At 41.3% G+C, this 20,407-nt stretch overlaps 1 protein-coding gene and 1 long non-coding RNA gene across 3 annotated transcripts in view; both read right to left on the reverse strand.

Moving 5' to 3' along the window:
* Positions 1 to 20,407, reverse strand: part of SMG6 (SMG6 nonsense mediated mRNA decay factor) — a 234,829-nt gene that overhangs the window by 72,863 nt on the left and 141,559 nt on the right. The gene's annotated exons all lie outside the window — the stretch shown is intronic.
* LOC118886200 lies at positions 17,289 to 19,874 on the reverse strand. Its single transcript, XR_005017681.1, has 3 exons — positions 19,448 to 19,874; positions 18,207 to 19,072; positions 17,289 to 18,075 (listed from the first exon to the last, which is right to left on the reverse strand). It is a non-coding gene; the product is annotated as an uncharacterized LOC118886200 (long non-coding RNA).

The raw sequence follows: 20,407 nt of genomic DNA on the forward strand, positions 1-20,407 counted from the left end.
CATTTATTTATGATGAAAAATAACCTCAGCAAACCAGGAATAGAAGGGAACATCCTTAACCTGATGAAAGATATTTATCAGAAATCTATGACAAATAGCAGATTTAATGACACAAGTTTAGAAGCACTGCTATTTAAGTCAAAAAAAAGTAAGGATTTCTGTTATTCTGTCATCTATCATTAGAACTAGTGCTACTAGGGTTGGTAGATTTAGCAATAGAAAAAATAGCACTTACGTTTATACCATTAATAGCCAACTAGAAAATACACTATTCAAAATAGCAATTAAAGCTGTGCTAAGGGGCTTCCCTGGTGGTGCAGTGGTTAAGAATCCGCCTGCCAATGTAGGGGACATGGGTTCGATCCCTGGTCCTGGAAGATCCCACGTGCTGCGGAGCAACTAAGCCCACATGCCACAACTACTGAGCCTGTGCTCTATAGCCGGCAAGCCACAACTACTGAGCCCACGTGCCACAACTACTGAAGCCCACGCACCTAGAGCCCGTGCTCTGCAACAAGAGAAGCCACCGCAATGAGAAGCCCGCACACCGCAACGAAGAGTAGCCCCCGCTCGCCGCAACTAGAGAGAGCCTGCGCACAGCAACGAAGACCCAACACAGCCAAAAATAAATAAATAAAAAATAAATTTAAAAAAAAAATCTTCCAAAAAAAAAAAGATACACAGATATAATGAATTCAGGATAGTGATTACCTTTAGGGAAGGAAAAAGAGAAATGGGATCCACAGGGATACAGAAGGAGTTCCCACTGTATCTATGATGTATTATTTCTTTTAAAGCTGGGTGGAACATACCCAGGTGTTTGTTAACTATTCTATTTTTATGTAAGAATCATTTCTTTAAAAAAAAAAACAAACAGCACTCCAAAGCCCTCTCCAGGCCGTGTGGGGTCCTGGGGGCATAGGAGGGAGGCCGGGAGATCAGGAGAGGCAGGCGGGAGGGTCCCTCCAGGACAGGAGGAGAAGCAGGAGAGGGGGTGTGCCCCACCCACTCGAGTCTAGGAAGCCTGCTGGACTCCCAGGTGGGGTCCCCTGCCCTCTGAGACCAGAGGAGGGAGGCATGCCCTGGGACCCTTCTGCTCCTGGCCCCTTCTGTTCAGCCTAAGCCCCACCCCCCCCACACCTACCAGGGACATTTTCCAGCCCTGTGGTCCTAAGCATAGGCCCTGCCCAGCCACCCAACCCACACCCCTGCTTAAGCTGCACCCTCCACAGCCAAGGCCTTTTTCTCCTCTTTTTTACTACTGTGGTTCTGTTTTACCTTCTGGTTTTTGTTTTCACCTATATTTTTATTTTTATATTCTTTCTAACATATTTGTTAGTTTCCCTAATCTAATTCTATTTTTTACTTTGTTATTGTTCTCTCCGTTTTTTGCCGCCCCACACGGCTTGTGGGATCTTGTTCACAAGCGGGGGTCAGGCCAAAGCTCCTGCAGTGGGAGCTCTGAGTCCGAACCACTGGACTAACAGAGAACCTCAGACCCCAGGGAATATTCATTGGAGTGAGGTCTCCCGGAGGTCCTCATCTCAGCACCAAGACCCAGCTCTACGCCAACAGCTACAAACTCCAGTGTTGGAAGCCTCAGGCCAAAAAACCAGTAAGACAGGAACCACAATTCCACTCATTAAAAAAAAAAAAAGAGATGGCAAAAAAATAATGTCACAGATGAAGGAGCATGGTAAAAACTACAAGACCAAATAAATGAAGGGGAAATAGATAATCTCCCTGAAAAGGATTCAGAGTAATGATAGGTAAAGATGATCCAGAATCTTGGAATAAAATGGAGGGCACGGATTGAGAAAATACAAGAAATGTTTAACAAAGGTCTAGAAGAACTAAAGAACAAACAAACAGAGATGAACAACACAATAACTGAAATGAAAAGTACACTAGAAGGAATCAATAACAAAATAACTGAGGCAGAAGAACGAATAAGTGAGCTAGAAGACAAAATGGTGGAAATAACTGCCAAGGGCAGAATAAAGAAAAAGGATGAAAAGAACTGAAGACAATCTCAGAGACCTCTGGGAGAACACTAAATGCACTAACATTCAAATTATAGGGGTCCCAAAAGACGAAGAGAAAAAGAAAGGTCTGAGAAAATATTTGAAGAGATTATAGTCGAAAACTTCCCTAACATGGGAAATAGGCACCCAAGTCCAGGAAGCACAGAGAGTCCCATACAGAATAAACACAAGGAGATATACACCAAGACACATATTAATCAAACTAACAAAAATTAAATTCAAAGAAAAAAACATTAAAAGCAGCAAGGGAAAAGCAACAAATAACATACAAGGGTATCCCCATAAAGTTATCAGCTGATTTTTCAGCAGAAACTCTGCCAGCCAGAAGGGAGTGGCAGGATATACTTAAAGCGATGCAAGAGAAAAACCTACAACCAAGATTACTCTACCCAGCAAGGATCTCATTCAGATTCGACAGAGAAATCAAAAGCTTTTCAGACAGGCAAAAGCTAAGAGAATTCAGCACCACCAAACCAGCTTTACAACAAATGCTAAAGAAACTTCTCTAGACGGGAAGCACAAGAGAAGAAAAAGACCCACAAAAACAAACCCAAAACAGTTAAGAAAATGGTAATAGGAACATACATATTGATAATAACCTTGAATGTAAATGGATTAAATGCTCCAACCAAAAGACACAGACTGGCTGCATGGATACAAAAACAAGACACATATATATGCTGTCTACAAGAGACCCACTTCAGACCTAGGGACACATACAGACTGAAAGTGAAGGGATGGAGGGGCTTCCCTGGTGGCGCAGTGGTTAGGAATCTGCCTGCCAATGCAGGGGACACGGGTTCGAGCCCTGGTCTGGGAGGATCCCACATGCCGCAGAGCAACTGGGCCCGTGAGCCACAATTACTGAGCCTGCGCGTCTGGAGCCTGTGCTCCGCAACAAGAGAGGCCGCGATAGTGAGAGGCCCGCGCACCGCGATGAAGAGTGGCCCCCGCTTGCCGCAACTAGAGAAAGCCCTCGCACAGAGACGAAGACCCAACACAGCCAAAAATAAATAAATTAATTTAAAAAAAAAAAGATCAAGGGATCAATCCAAGAAGAAGATATAACAATTGTAAATGTTTATGCACCCAACACAGGAGCACCTCAATACATAAGGCAAATGCTAACAACCATGAAAGGGGAAATCAACAGTAACACAATAATAGTAGGGGACTTTAACACCCCGCTTACATGAATGGACAGATCATCCAAACAGAAAATAAATAAGGAAACACAAGCTTTAAATGACACAGTAGACCAGATAGATTTAATTGATATTTATAGAACATTCCACCCGAAAGTGACAGAATACACTTTCTTCTCAAGTACACATCAAACATTCTCCAGGATAGATCACATCTTGGGTCACAAATCAAGCCTTGGAAAATTTAAGAAAACTGAAATTGTATCAAGCATCTTTTCTGACCACGATGCTATGAGATTGGAAATCAATTACAGTAAAAAAAAAAAAAAAAAAAAAAAACCTGCAAAAAACACAAATACGTGGAGGCTAAACAGTGCGCTACTAAATAACCAAGAGATCACTGAAGAAATACAAGAAGAAATTAAAAAATACACAGAAACAAATGACAACAAAAACACGACGATCCAAAACCTATGGGATGCAGCAAAAGCAGTTCTAAGAGGGAAGTTTATAGCAATTCAATCTCACCTCAAGAAACAAGAAAAATCTCAAATAAACAATCTAACCCTACACCTAAAGCAACTAGAGAAAGAAGAACAAGGAAAACCCAAAGTCAGTAGAAGGAAAGAAATCATAAAGATCAGAGCAGAAATAAATGAAATAGAAATGAAGAAAACAATAGCAAAGATCAATAAAACTAAAAGCTGGTTCTTTGAGAAGATAAACAAAATTGATAAACCCTTAGCCAGACTCATCAAGAAAAAAAGGGAGAGGACGCAAATCAATAAAATTAGAAATGAAAAAGGAGAAATCACAACTGACACTGCAGAACTACAGAGGATTATAAGAGACTACTACAAACAACTACATGCCAATAAAATGGACAACCGTGAAGAAACGGACAAATTCTTGGAAAGGTACAATTTTCCAAGACTGAACCAGGAAGAATTAGAAAATATAAACAGACCTATCACAAATAACGAAATTGAAACTGTAATTAAAATCTTCCAACAAACAAAAGTCCAGGACCAGATGGCTTCACAGGCAGATTCTATCAAACATTTAGAGAAGAGCTAAGGCCCATCCTTCTCAAACTCTTCCCAAAAATTGCAGAGGGAGAACCACTTCCAAATTCATTCTATGAAGCCACCATCACCCTGATACCAAAACCAGAAAAAGACATCACAAAAAAAGAAAATTATAGACCAATATCACTGATGAACATAGATGCAAAAATACTGAACAAAATACTAGCAAACAGAATCCAACAACATATCAAAAGGATCATACATCATGATCAAGTAGGATTTATCGCAGGGATGCAAGGATTCTTTAGTATATGCAAATCAATCAATGTGATACACCACATTAACAAATTAATGAATAAAAATCATATGATCATCTTAAAAGATGCAGAAAAAGCTTTTGACAAAATTCAACACCCATTTATGATAAAAACTCTCCAGAAAATGGGCATAGAGGGAACCTACCTCAACATAATAAAGGCCATATATGACAAACCCATAGCAAGCATCATACTCAATGGTGAAAAACTGAAAGCATTTCCACCAAGATCAGGAACAGACAAGGATGTCCACTCTTATTCAACATAGTTTTGGAAGTCCTAGCCATGGCAATCAGGGAAGAAAAAGAAATAAAAGGAATACAAATTGGAAAAGAAGAAGTAAAACTGTCCCTGTTGGCAGATGACATGATACTATACTTAGAAAATCCTAAAGATGCCACCACAAAACTACTAGAACTAATCAATGAATTTGGTAAGGTTGCAGGATACTAAATTAATGCACAGAAATCTCTGGCATTCCTATATACTAACAACGAAAAATCAGAAAGAGAAATTAAGGAAACAATCCCATTTACCATCACAACAAAAAGAATAAAATACCTAGGAATAAACCTACCTAAGGAGGTGAAAGACTTGTACTCAGAAAACTATAAAACACTGATGAAAGAAATCAAAGATGACATAAACAGATGGAGAAATATACCATGTTCTTGGATCGGAAGAATCAATATTGTGAAAATGACTATACTACCCAAAGCAATCTACAGATTCAATGCAATCTCTAACAAACTACTAATGGCATTCTTCACAGAATTAGAACAAAAAATTTTACAATTCGTATGGAAACACAAAGACCCCGAACAGCCAAAGCAATCTTGAGAAAGGAAAATGGAGCTGGAAGAATCAGACTCCCCATCTTCAAACTATACTACAAAGCTACAGTAATCAAGACAGTATGGTACTGGCACAGAAACAGAAATATAGATCAATGGTACAGGATAGAAAGCCCAGAGATAAACCCACGCACATATGGTCACCTAATTTACAACAGAAGAGGCAAGAACATACAATGGTGAAAAGACAGCCTCTTCAATAAGTGGTGCTGGGAAAACTGGACAGCTACATGTAAAAGAATGAAATTAGAAAACTACCTAACACCATACACAAAAATAAACTCCAAATGGATTAAAGACCAAAATATAAGGCCAGACACTATAAAACTCTTAGAGGAAAACATAGGAAAAACACTCTTCGACATAAACCACAGCAAGATCTTTTTTGACCCACCTCCTAGAGTAATGAAAATAAAAACAAAAATAAACAAATGGCACCTAATTAAACTTAAAAGCTTTTGCACAGCAAAAGAAACCATAAACAAGACAAAAAGACAACCCTCAGAATGGGAGAAAATATTTGCAACTGAAACAATGGACAAAGGATTAATCTCCAAAATACACAAACAGCTCATGGAGCTCAATATCAAAAAAACAAACAGTCCAATTAAAAAATGGGCAGAAGACCTAAACAGACATTTCACCAAAGAAGACATAAAGATGGCCAAGAGGCAAATGAAAAGATGCTCAAGATCACTAATTTTTAGAGAAATGCAAATCAGAACTACAATGAGGTATCACCTCACACCAGTCAGAATGGCCATTGTCAAAAAGTTTAGAAACAATAAATGCTGGAAAGGGTGTGGAGAAAAGGGAACCCTCTTGCACTGTTGGTGGGAATGTAAATTGATACAACCACTATGGAGAACAGTATGGAGGTTCCTTAAAAAACTAAAAACAGAACTACCATATAATCCAGCAATCCAACTACTGGGCTTATACCCTGAGAAAACCATAATTCAAGAACAGACATGTACCACAATGTTCACTGCAGCACTATTTACAATAACCAGGACATGGAAGCAACCTAAGTGTCCATCGACAGATGAATGGATAAAGAAGATGTGGCACATATATACAATGGAATATTACTCAGCCATAAAAAGAAACTAAATTGAGTTATTTGTAGTGAGGTGGATGGACCCAGAGTCTGTCATACAGAGTGAAGTAAGTCAGAGACAGAAAAACAAATACCGTATGCTAATGCATATATATGGAATCTAAAAAAAAAAAAATGGTACTGATGAATCTAGTGGCAGGGCAGAAATAAAGAGGTAGACATAGAGAATGGACCTGAGGACATGGATGGGGAGGGGGAAGCTGGGGCGAAGTGAGAGTAACATCGACATATATACACTACCAAATGTAAAAGAGTTAGCTAGTGGGAAGCAGCTGCATAGCACAGGGAGATCAGCTTGGTGCTCTGTGATGACCTACAGGGGTGGGATAGGGAGGGTGGGAGGGAGGCTCAAGAGGGAGGGGATATGGGGATATATGTATGCATATGGCCGATTCACTTTGTTGTACAACAGAAACTAACGCAGTATTGTGAAGCAATTATACTCCAATAAAGATTAAAAAAAAAACCCAAAACCAAAAAACAAACAACTGGGTAGAGATTAGGATCAATTATCAAGACAGTTCTAATTTGCACAAGGGTAGAGTTCAACCTCCGTCTATGGCCATCAGTGGCCCTAGGTCTTTCTACTTTAGGGAGGTAAAATTGTAGCTCAAAGTGGTTATGTGACTGACTAAATCAACTCCCACAATTAGTCTCTTATCAGATTGCCCTGCTTTATTTCCTTCATGGTATTTAACACAAGCTCAATTTATTTCACTTATTTATTTACTTATTTTTTAACTGCCCTTCTCCCTTCAACTAGAACATTAGGTCCATGAAGTAAGAGACTGTGTCTGCCTCACTCACCACAGAAATCCTAGAATTGCAAGTACTACCTGGCAAATAGTGCTCAATAAATACCTAATATTAAGTGAATGCCACAAGTCAAGCCTACCAGAGGAAGTTAGGGGAGATGTCTGACCCTGCAGAGAAGCCCAGGCTATATACTGACTGTATGTTCAAGCACCAATCTCTGTGGGGTATCCATGGCAAGAGACATGGAGTGATAAATGGTGGTACCCTTACTAGCCACAACTAGAACTAGAACACTGAAGCTGGGGGAGTGGGAGTGAAAAGAAAATTTTAAAATATATTTGGAAACAATATTTCTATTAACAAGATAAAGAAACTTTGAACCTCTGGATTCTCTACAGACACCTAATTAATTACCTAGCAAATCTTCTCCTGCAAGTTCCAACAGGAGTTCAGGGATGTGAACTTTCTAAAAACCTAAAGCATGTCACAATCTCTTTTCTCAGCCTCAGGTTTGGGAGAAGAACAGAAGAAGATAGGGAATGCAAAAGTAAGACAACACAACAGACACGCTGCTTTTAACACAGTTTATGAATAATCCTGAGGAGGAGAATGGCATGTCTGTAGTGTGATGAAAGCCACCATCTACTTTTAGGCAATTATAGCACTTCCCCAAGAGGCCGTGTAGAGTAGCAGTGGTTCGGAGGATGGGCTCTGGAGCTTGAATTTTCTTGGGTTTGAATTCTGACTCTGCTATTTACTACCTGTGTAACCTTGGGCAACTTAATGGTTCTGTACCTCAGTCTCCCTAAATATAAAATGGAAGCTAATAATGGTACCTACCACGAAGGGGTGTTTTGAGGATTAAATGTTTTAATACATGTAAAGCTCTTAGAATAATAACTAAGACATAGCAAGTCCTCAATTAACGGTAGGTTTTATTGTAATTATTCAACTGGGAGAGAGAGAGAGAGAGAGCGCTTTTGTTTAATTCTTTGGAAAAACTGCTAGCCCTGGAGGCCTGGATGACCAAATCATTAGCTAATGAAACAGAGACAACATGAAACAGTGGGAAAGCACTAGACCAAAAAATCAAACTGCTGTTGGAGCAGAGATTGCCAGTTACCTCCCAATACCCAGTCTCCTCCTCCTGCTCTTTTTTTTTGGCTGTGCGGTGCTGCATGCGGGATCGTAGTTCCCCGACTAGGGGTCGAACCTGTGCCCCCTGCAGTGGAAGAGTGGAGTCCTAACCATTGGACCGCCAGGGAATTCCCATACCTCGTATTTTGAATCCTGCTAAACACATTACTAAATTATCTTGATAGGAATCTAGTAATTTTCCACTCTTTGGAGTCCACTATCTCTGATCCTGATTCATTCCTAATAAGATGACTTTTTTTTTTATTGGAGTATAATTGTTTTACAATGTTGTATTAGTTTCTGCTGTACAATGAAGTGAATCAGCTGTATGTATACTTATATCCCCTCCCTCTGGGACCTCCCTCCCCACCCCCATCCCACCCATCTAGGTCATCACATAGCTCCGAGCTGACCTCCCTGTGCTATACACAGCAGGTTCCCACTAACTATCTATTTTATACATGGTAGTGTATTTATGTCAACCTAATCTCCCAATTCACCCCACCCTCCCCTTCCCCACCATGTCCAAACGTCCGTTCTCTACATCTGCATCTCTATTCCTGCCCTGCAAGTAGGTTCACCTGTACCTTTTTTCTATATTCCACATATATGCATTAATATATGCATATTTGTTTTTCTCTTTCTGACTTACTTCACTCTGTATGACAGACTCTAGGTCAATCCATATCTCTACAAATGACCCAATTTCGCTCCTTTTTATGGCTGAGTAATATTCCATTGTATATATGTACCATATCTTCTTTATCCATTCACCTGTTGATGGACATTTTGGTTGTTTCCATGTCCTGGCTATTGTAAATAGTGGTGCAATGAACACTGGGGTACATGTGACCTTTTGAATTATGGTTTTCTCAGGGTATATGCCCAGTAGAGGGACTGCTGGGTCATATGGTAGTTCTATTTTTAGTTTTTTAAGGAACCTCCATACTGTTCTCCATAGTGGCTGTATCAATTTACACTCCCACCAACAGTGCAGGAGGGTTCCCTTTTCTCCACACCCTCTCCAGCATTTATTGTTTGTAGATTTTTTGATGATGGCCATTCTGACCCCTGTGTGGTGATACCTCATTGTAGTTCTGATTTGCATTTCTCTAATAATTAGTGATGTTGAGCATCTTTTCATGTGCCTCTTGGCCATCTGTATGTCTTCTTTGGAGAAATGTCTATTTAGGTCTTCTGCCATGTCTCCCTCTCTACATCCTTCCTGTCATTACCCCCAACCTTAATCATCAAGTCATACTTCTTGACTTTACCGCAAAGCAGAGCTGTCCAACAGAACTTCCAGCAATGATGGAAATTTTCTATACCTACTCTTGACAATATGGTAGCCATTAGTCACATGTGGGTATTAACCACTTGAAATATGGCTAGTATGACTGAAGAACTGAATTTTAAACTTTATTTAATTTTAATTTTAATTAAAATAGACACACATGGCAAGTGGCTACTGTTATTGGACAGTGCAGCCTATGGAGTGAGCTCTAGGAAAGAGAAGAGAATTATACATCATTTCCTCATTTCTATTTGATATATCCCATTCCTTCTCAATACCTATGCTAAAATGTTTTCTCTTAGCCTACTCCTGATATAGCCTCTAAATCCTTGGGGGTGTACCCATTTCCCTATTTGCGATTTGGGTCAATTACTTTCTTTCCAGAAGAATAGACAGATTTGTTCAACACACACACACACACACACACACACACACACTCCTGAGTGAGACAGACATCCTTAGGGCAAAGCTTTACTGAACACACCAGAATAACTAGATTCATAGAATCCACCAAAAAAAAAGCTCCAAAGATGATTAACTCCCCAAAAAGGCCAGACCCTATTTTGGCTTTTTGGCCCAAAGATATCTGAAGTTCAATTATCCTTCTTGATAAGTCCTCATGTATTCAATATGAGTCTAGTATGTTCTTTTAATTAAATAAAACAGGAGGAGAAACAGGCAAATTCTGCTCCTAGGAGAAGATCAAACTAAAAGAAATGGCCTGAAGCAAGGTTACTGACCATGGAAGGCTTGGTAAAGCAAATAAAACTGTCAAAATAAGCAGTCTGTCAACTTGAAGAATTAGTATCTTCATGATGGGGATGGGAGGTTGGTTAAAATAATACCACAGGTGATTTAACTCTTAGTGAAGGGCTGATGCTTTTCAACAATGCTAACCCAACCCCACAAAGGACAAGTGATCAACAATTTACTGGCCTGCTCCACCTGTGTGGACAGCCCTGGACATTTCTAACTATGATCTGTGTATTTCAGCTGAGCACTGGGCAACTTAGGTTTCTACTATCAGGCTGATAGGCAGGACAGAGAAAAAGCTCTAGAAGAAGAGGGTATCAGACAAATGTTTTTCTAGCTCGAAAGACACACGTTAGAACAAACACCTTGACCCTGATGACCCCTCCAGGCTGCTACTCAGGTGCTCGTGTTTGAGATGTGAGCAACAGTGTAATTTCTTCAAAAACTCCTTGATGTGAATCCAAGAAATGATGTGACAGTACTTGCTGTAGATTTCCCTTAGAGGCAAACCAGTATGACCTTTTTCAAATGCAAATTGGCTTACTCTTTACAGCTGTCAGGTTTCTTGGGGCGGAGTTTAAAAGAAAAGGCAACACTCCCCTCTGACTGGCCTGAGGAGTATGGCTGACCCTGAGTAAGTGAGAAAGAGGGACAAAGGACACCTGGAGAATGACCCCAGTGAGCAGAAGGTTCCACAGGACTGGCCTGGGCAGAACTCGATGGGAAGTGGAACTCTCTGGCTCTGCAGATTCTTGCTTGAGTTGAACCACCTTAATTTTCACAGCCCCTTCCTCCTACATTGACTCAGGTATTCACTGATCTTAGTAGAGAATCCGAAAGTCCCCTAGACCTCCAAGTCAGTTCTCCCTCGTCTTTATGGCAGGCGTGCCCGTAAACCTTGTCACCCAGCTATGCCCCCCTGGCTCTTACTCACTAAGGAAGTATTTATCAAGCCCTTGTGAGATCCGCAGCAACACACTAGACACCTGAGGATGTCTAGGAGAGAGTAGTTTCAAGGAGCTCACAATCTCAATGTTCAGCGTGTAATCTTAAAGGCAAATGCAGGCAGAAAGGGGTGAGAGATGACCCAGGAGAACCATGTCTGCACTCAGAAAATGCCTCCGGTCTTTCTAGGGACTGTTATACCACAACATGGAAACATAATTATTTCACAGGAGGTGGGGGGAAAAAACCCTGGAATTTCAGAAATGAGAGAAAAAATGTGGGGTAAAGGCAGGTAGTAGTTGGGATTAGTGAAAATGACAGAGTGGAAGCTTTAGACTCAAATAGAAAGGCCAGGAAAAGGAGGCCTGGAAATTCAAACATGCCTAGATTAAGGAGCCTGTCCCCATCTACAGGAAGTTTATCTCTAACATCTAAATAGTCATGTTTTAAAATCAACAAGTTTTCTGGTTTTCAGCTGCCACTGACTGGAACCCCCAGTGGCTCTGGCCCACAGTGTAGACAGACTGTGCCCAGCCGGACTAGATGAAGACATGCAGCCGGAAGTCAGCCAGCCAGCCTGACACCTCCCAGCTTTGGGAGGAGTTTGAGCAAAATGCTACCCAGCTACATGAGTAGCAGACAAGAAGGTTTAACCCTAGCAGCACAGGGCTACACTGAGGACCTGGCATCTCAATCAGTAGATTCAGACAGTAAGTGGTCTAGGACCCAAGCGGACTCCAGGAATGAGAACAGAAACCTAGCAGCAAGTTCAGCAGGACCTTTGGTCCCTCCCTGTCCACTGCAGTTGCATATTCACGTTCACAGTCACATATTTTAAAATTTTGATATAATTATCTCCTAGAAATTACTGTATGTAGCCTCTTGGGATCTAAAGCAATTAAGTGAAGATAAATTTCTTTCATGGAGCAAGCTGTCAAAGGATGAAGCAATTTCATTCCCCATTTGAAGTGGAAGCTTTGGGTCATGCATGGTTTATTTGAAACAATGCCATCACCTAAAGCTGCTGATCTTATCTCTAACTCCATTCTCCATTTCAAACTGCTGGAGATATGTAGCGTGGCACTGCCTGAAGTTATGACATCTGGCTCAAGGCCAGCAACAGAACAAGCCAGCTCCTCTTCTAGACTGAAAGCTTAACAGGACAAAAATAATATTAAAGCAAGATAACTTTATAGGTGAAGTCTGTTAAACCCTAAAAAGGGGAGATCTTCCCAGGGCATCGGGTGTGACTACAGAAGCACCCTAACAGTGGGGAAGTGGTTTAAGAGCAGGCAGGAACGCCCCCCAAAGGAAGCAGAGTGAAATACATGCCAAGGAATCAGATTTTTCTCTGCTGGGAGACACCAAACCAAACAAGTAGTGGGTCCTGTTTCATGAAACAGCCTGATAGATGGAAAGCATACCAGGCCGAGAATCAAATTCGGCCCAGGGTTCTAATTCCAGCACTACAAGACCACATGTGAGATTAAGGGGAAAGTTCTCATCAACTCTTTTTCTTCTGAACTGCAGCTGGCACTTTATTTTAAAAAAATTCTTCATAACCACGTATTATTTATTTTATAATATACAGTCAATGTGCTATCTAGGTAATAGTATTCAAACTTTATTTTTAAGCCATTGAAACTTTCTTCAGGTAGAATCACTGCAGGTCAGACCATGTCCAAGCACTGCTTTTAACAGGAACCTTGAAGAACTAGAACTTGTTAGTGCACTGGAATCACCAGAAGAGCTTGTTAAAATGGATTGCTGGGCTCCACCCTCAAAGTTTCTGATTCATAGGTCTGGAGTAAGGCCTAAAACATTATATACCTAACAGGTTCCCAGGTGAATCTCATGCTATACTGGTCCAGTACCACAATTTGAGAACCAGTGGTATAGAGGAATCTGGTCAGGAGGATGACTTGGACTTGGAGTGTCTAATACAGTAGCCACTGGCCACATATGGATAGTTCAGTTTAATTAAAATTAAATTAAAATTTCTGTTTCTCACCCACATTTCAAGTACTCAATAAGTCACATGTGGCTAGTGGCTACCATACAGGATGGTAAAGAAATAGATTTTTCTGCACCATCATCAAAAGAAGTTCTATTTGATAGCGCTGGTCAAGAATCTATTTGATGGCACTGGTGAAATGTTTACCCTAGAGAAAAGAAAATTTAAGGAGAATTTCAAGTATATTAAGATGTGTCAAATATAGAAAAAAAGGCTTTGTGACTCTCAGAGAGTCTCTCTAAAACAAGTAAGTGGGAATTACAGAAAGGCAGATTGTGTTCAGTTTGAGAAGCAGCTTTTCCATGGCAGAGTAAACTCTGGGAAGTATCTGAAGCAGAAGCTTTGAGGACACTGGGACACTATTTCTTAATTAGGTAGAAGACTGACTGTGATGTCTATTCTAAAGGGCCTCCCAATTCCATGGTTCTTTTGTAACCTGATGTAATTTTATAATTATTACGGCAAACCATCCCTTCTTGCATCTGGGACAGTTTTCTAAAGCATGTAAGTCAGGTAGAAGGAACTTCCTTTATTAGGATATTTTGGTGATAAAATTTCCCAGTTTGTATTGTTTAAAAATGTTTTTATGGGAATTCCCTGGCAGTCCAGTGGTTAGGACTCCACGCTTCCAATGCAGGGGGCATGGGTTTGATCCCTAGTCGGGGAACTAAGATCCTGCATGCCACACGGCGTGGCCAAAAGAAAAGAAAAAAAAAAAGGTTTTACAACACCAAAGTACAAATAACAAAAGAAAAAATAAACTGAATTTCATCGAAATTAAAAATTTCAAGAAAGTGAAAAGACAATCAACTCACAGAATGGGAGAAAATATTTGCAAATCATGTATCTGATAATGGACTTTTATCCAGAATATATAAAGAACTCCTACAACTCAATAAAAGACAAATAATCCAATTTTTAAAATAGGCAAACTATTTGGATACACATTTCTCCACTTTTACAAAATCTTTACAAAGTACTTTCACAGACCTGATCTTTTATCCTCACAATTCCTCTTTGAGTTGGATAGGGCAGTTGTAGGTTTCCTAGTCTTAGTGAAAAAGAGACAGACACCCAGAGAGGCTATATAAATTGTCCAAGGCAATACAACCAACCTATGGCAGAGTTAGGATCAGAGCCCACATGCTTTCTTTCTTTTCTTTTCTTTTTTTTTTTTGCTGCATGGCTTGTGGGATCTTAGTTCCCCAACCAGGGATTGAACCCAGGCCACGGCAGTGAAAGTGCTGAGTCCTAACCACTGGACCACCAGGGAACTCCCCTGACACTTTCTTTTACTCCATCCTGCCTTCTTTTGCCTCAAAGGGAAAAAGTTTATGCTCAGGCATCCCAAGGCCAATCAAATGAGAAAGTAGAAATTATATTTTTTTAAATGCACACAATAAATAAGCACGTGAAAAGATGCTCAACATCATTAGTCATTAGGGAAAAGCAAGTCAAAACCACAATGAGATATCACTTCACACCCATTAGGATGGCTAATTTCAAATACATAGAAAATAACAAGTGTCGAAGATGTGGAAAAATTAGAACCCTTGTGCATAGCTGGTGGGAATGTAAAATGGTATAGTCATTGTGGAAAGTGGTATGGCAATTCCTCAAAAAATTAAACAGAATTACCATATGATCCAGTGATTCCACTTCTGGGTATATACCCAAAAGAACTGAAAGCACGGACTTGAATAGATATTTGGATTTCCCAGCACTTACTCACAACAGCCAAAAGGTGGAAGTGACTCAAGCGTCCATCCAAGGATGAATGGATAAACAACATGTAGTGTATATATACAATGGAATATTATTCAGCCTTACAAAAGAAGGAAATTTTGACATGTACTACAACGAGATGAACCTTGAAGATGTTATGCTAAGTAAAATAAACCAGTCACAAAAAGACAAATATTGTATGATTCCACTTATGTGAGGTTCGAAGAACAGTCAAATTCAGAGACAGAAAGTAAAATGGTGGTTGCCAGAGGCTGGAGGGAGGGAGGAAATGGGGAGTTAGTGTTTAATATACAGAGTTTCAGTTGGGGAAGATGAAAAAGTCCTGGAGATGGAGGATGGTGATGGTTGCAAAAACAACCGTGAATGTATTTAATGCCACAGAACTGTAAACTTTAAAAACAGAAACAGTAAATTTTATATTATGTATATTTTAACAATTACTTTTTTTTTTTTTTTTTTTTTGGCTGCGTTGGGTCTTCGTTGTTGGGGTCTTTGTTGCTGCGTGCGGGCTTTCTCTAGTTGCAGTGCACGGGCTTCTCATCGCGGTAGCTTCTCGTTTCAGAGCTCGGCTTCTAGGCGCGCGAGCTTCAGTAGTTGCGGCACGTGGGCTCAGTAGTTGTGGCTCGTGGGCTCTAGAATGCAGGCTCAGCAACACGGGCTTAGTTGCTCCGCGGCATGTGGGATCTTCCCGGACCAGGGCTCGAACCCATGTTCCCTGCATTGGCAGGCGGATTCTTAACCACTGTGCCACCAGGGAAGTCCTAACAATTACTTTAAAAAAAAATAGTTTTAAACCACGTCTATCGGAGCTGGTGAATTAATGTCTTCAACTTTACCTTTAAATGTAGCCGTGTCACACATAATGCGTTCTGACCTCCAAGTCTGAGGCAATGTAAACTGATTTTCCTATTTTATCAGTTGTGTCAGGTTTTTTTTAATTTATTTTTTTCTTGGCTGCGCCGCACGGCATGCAGGATCTTAGTTCCCCGACCAGGGATCGAACCCGTGCCCCCTGCATTGGAAGCGTGGAGTCTTAACCACTGGACTGCCAGGGAAGTCCCAAACAATTACTTTTTTTAAAAAAATGGAAGGAGCCTGTTTTAAAGAGTAAGGCCCTAATTAGAAGAAAACCACCCTTCCTAGCTCCTCACCCTCTTGAAAGGTCTGGTATAGGGATTTTCCAGCTGCTGGTATTGACAACGTAAGGAAGAACAAATTAAAGCTACCAGTGAACCAAAGGCTGCCCTGTGACCCTGGCACCTTCAGAGCAAAAAGCAACCTAGGCAGGCTTGTAGTTACTCCTTGACTGCATGGTCTGATTCTCAAGGCCAAAAACTATCCTCAGCTCTGTCTGTGTGGGATTCTGAGTTAAAAGAAGGAACAACAAAGTATTCCTTCAGTTCCTTCAGTTGTCTGTTTATGGGTTGGGCCCCCAGGAAACAGCTGACTCTTAGTTCTAGAAGGCTAAAACTTGCCTTATACCAAAATGTAAGCCAGGGGCAGAGCACCAATTCCAACATTTAAATTCTACGGCCACAGGACTTTAATGTTCCCACAGGGAGGATCCTGCTTAAGTTTTGTAATCCTGAAAGGCAGAACTGCCTGTTCTTTAATGTTCAGTTTAGCCTGAGGGCTAGAAAGAATACAGGTTGGATTCTGGGAAAAATGTCTTCTGGGGCCAAATGCATCCATGCCCTTGAGCATCAAGGTCCCAATATCAATGCATTGGACAGATGTCTTCCACCGAGTTCATCAAGATCCCCCAAAGAACACAGCTGTGTCCCCACCTAGTCAGGGGTAGCTAACCTCTCAGAGGGTTATGTTTCCTTGATTCTCAGATGCTATGGGAGTAATCAGACTCAACTCTGATGGCCATCTTGAGATGTTGTTTTATATTGCACTTGCTGTCCCCAGAGTTAGACAGAAGGCAAATCACTACAGATCTCTGTCCATATGAAGTGTATGTAACTCTAAAGTAATAAGATGTGTTTTTAAAAGTCACAAATGAGTATCAGAGCAATAGGGTACTTGGTAGTCACACCTTATACTGAGGCTGTGAAATACTTTCCCCCAACTCTCAAGCCCAGATCTCACTTGAGTGTGGAGGAGGTGGGTTTTGTTTTTGTTTTTTGGGTTTTTTTTTAATATCCATAACCCAGCTGTGACACTTCCTTCCACCTCTACCTGTACATCTGTTTCCTACAGAGTGCTGCTGCCTCAAGTGAGATGCGTGAGGCTTCTGTAGATGCTGGGGAACAAGATGGAACAAAAATGCTTCACACCTGGCTCCCAAATTACAGGCACGCTGGACTGGGGCCAACATAAGCTGGCACAGCACCAGCTGAAATGGACATCAATTAAGAAGGCTGTCATCTTTCAAGACTGCGGGGTCTTTTTTCACTCCACGATCCGCACACTGCTCCACAAACCAGCCACGGCACCACTGGTAGAGTTTTCCAGATGGGATCATTTCCCTTAGATTCCATACTTGCAGATTTATTGCAGAACTTGTTTTTAACCCCTCCCTTTGTTTTTAAAGCCTGAACTATTATTCCACATTACAGTTTTATCTTTAATTGAATTTATTTGTTCTTAGGAAAGTGGGAAATTTGTACCTACATGAGCAGGAAAAGTTTTAAGTTTGCCTAAAAGATGCTTTGTTTACAAAAAGGCATTCAAATAACTGAGATTAGTAAAGGGTCAGAAATTCTTCTCTGTACACATCACTCCTACTGGGGTCAGAAGGCAGAGAGCCTTGACCAGACTGCATTATCCTGGAGAAATGGGCAGACCTCTAAGACTAAAGCAGGCCTCCTCCTCCTCCTCCCATCACATGCGGTGTTAGTGATCCATGTCATGCGCAGAGAGAAAAGGAACTCTGCTAGTGTCTAGCCAGTGGCAATGCTGTTTAAGAAAAAAACCTTTTTTTTTTTTTTTCTTTTTGGCTGTGCCACGTGGCATGCAGGATCTTAGTTCCCCGACCAGGGATCGAACCCCCGTGGAAACACGGAGTCCTAATCACTGGATCGCCAGGGAATTCCCAGAAAAACACCTTAAGAATGTCAGCAATTAAAAAGTGACAAGATTCCACATAGTACCTTTTCTTGACTTTTGTCCAAAGGGGCAGAACATATTTCCTCCCCTGTACCTAAGTGGGCTGCCCTGTGGAAGGAATTCCATGCAACATGAAAGAGTCCCATGATAAATAAATATCTCATCCACATTTAATGTATGTTCCGAGAACTGAATTCCAGTGCCTCAGGGGGCTGTCTGTTGCTGCCAATTTGCTTCTCATGGCAGAGCCCTGAGTGGCAGAGCCCTGCTTAGGCGCTGCCGATGCTTGTTTGGAAAAGAGGCCAGCTGGAGATGAAAGAAGCTCTTCAAAGTGGGTGACTCCTTGGAGGCTATCACTTTAGGGCTTGGGAATGATTACTTATCAAAAACTATTTCAGTCTGGAATATACTCTGGCAAGAAGCTGGCCTGCCCTCTCGGGTATTCCGTTGGTGTTTGTGGAGCTGGAGAGGCCTCAATGGGTTTGGAGTGATAGCAGGAACTGAAGAACCCCGCTAAAGGTAAGAGCCCAGAATCCACATCATAGGTGGGGACAGGAGAGAGAGAAGGAATCAAAGAAAGTTTCAGACATCTGTCTGCACAACTCAGTCTTGGTGCACCCCTTTCCCCACTCTGGTATTTTAAATAAACAGCTTCAAAAGGGGTGGTCCTCACATCGTTCTGCTGACTAAGGTCTCAATTTCCTTACTTTCTTCTACCAAGAGAGCCTGAAACCTCTAGCGCTCAGCATTTAATCAGTCAAACCTTAGTCTCTGAAGTGAAAAGACAAGCCACAGGCTGAGAGAAAATATGTGCAACACATATATATCTGACAAAGGACTTGCAATGAGAATACATAAAGACCTCTCAAAACTCAGTAAGAAGGGACTTCCCTGGTGGTGCAGTGGTTAAGAATCCGCCCGCCAATGCAGGGGACACAGGTTCGATCCCTGGTCCGGGAAGATCCCACATGCCGCGGAACAACTAAGCCCATGCGCCACAACTACTGAGCCTGCGCTCTAGAGCCCGCAAGCCACGACTACTGAGCCCGCGTGCCACAACTACTGAAGCCCATGCACCTAGAGCCCATGTTCCGCAACAAGAGAAGCCACTGCAGTGAGAAGCCCACACACCGCAATGAAGAGTAGCCCCCGCTCGCCACAACTAGAGAAAGCCTGCGCGCAGCAAAGAAAACTCAAAGCAGTCAAAAATAAATTTTAAAAAATAAAAAAATAAAAAACAACTCGGTAAGAAAACAAACATTCCCATTTAAACATAGACAAAAGATTTGAAGACACTTTACCAAGCACATGAAAAGATGCTCAATATCATTAGCCATTAGAGAAATGCAAATTAAAACTGCAATGGGATACCTGTTGGAATGACTTAAAAAAAACAAAACAAAACTGCAGTACCAGCTGCTGGCAAGGATGTGGAGGAACTGGAATTCTCATATGTTGCTGGTGGGAATACAAAATGGTACAGCCACTCTGGCAAACAGTTTGGCAATTTCTAACAAAGTTAAACCTATGCTTACGAAATGGCCCATCCATTCATTCCTAAGTATTTACCCAAGAAAAATGAAAACTCAAGTTCACATAAAAATCTATACAGGAATGTTTGTAGTAGTTCTATCCATAATTACCAAAAGCTGCAAACAATCCAAATGTTCATCAGCTGGTAAACGGATAAACAAATTGTGGTATATCCATACAATGGAATCCTACTGTGCAACAACAAAAATGAATTACTGATACAGGCAATAATATGGATGAATCTCAAATGCGTGACGCTACGTGACTGAAGCCAAACTTAAAAAGCTAATTACTATATGGTTTTTAAATATGACATTCTGGGGCTTCCCTGGTGGCGCAGTGGTTAAGAATCCGCCTGCCAATGCAGGGGACACGGGTTTGAGCCCTGGTCCGGGAAGACCCCACATGCCGCGGAGCAACTACGCCCGTGCGCCACAACTACTGAGCCTGCACTCTAGAGCCCGTGAACCACAACTACTGAGCCTGCGTGCTGCAACTACTGAAGCCCGTGTGCCTAGAGCCTGTGCTCCATAACGAGAGGAGACATCACAATGAGAAGCCCGCGCACCGCAACAAAGAGTAGCCCCTGCTCGCCGCAACTAGAGAAAGCCTGCGCGCAGCAACGAAGACCCAACACAGCCAAAAATAAATAAATTAAAATAAATA

The sequence above is a fragment of the Balaenoptera musculus genome, chromosome 20 (genome assembly GCF_009873245.2).
Source record: "Balaenoptera musculus isolate JJ_BM4_2016_0621 chromosome 20, mBalMus1.pri.v3, whole genome shotgun sequence".
In the NCBI taxonomy this organism is placed as follows: domain Eukaryota; kingdom Metazoa; phylum Chordata; class Mammalia; order Artiodactyla; family Balaenopteridae; genus Balaenoptera; species Balaenoptera musculus.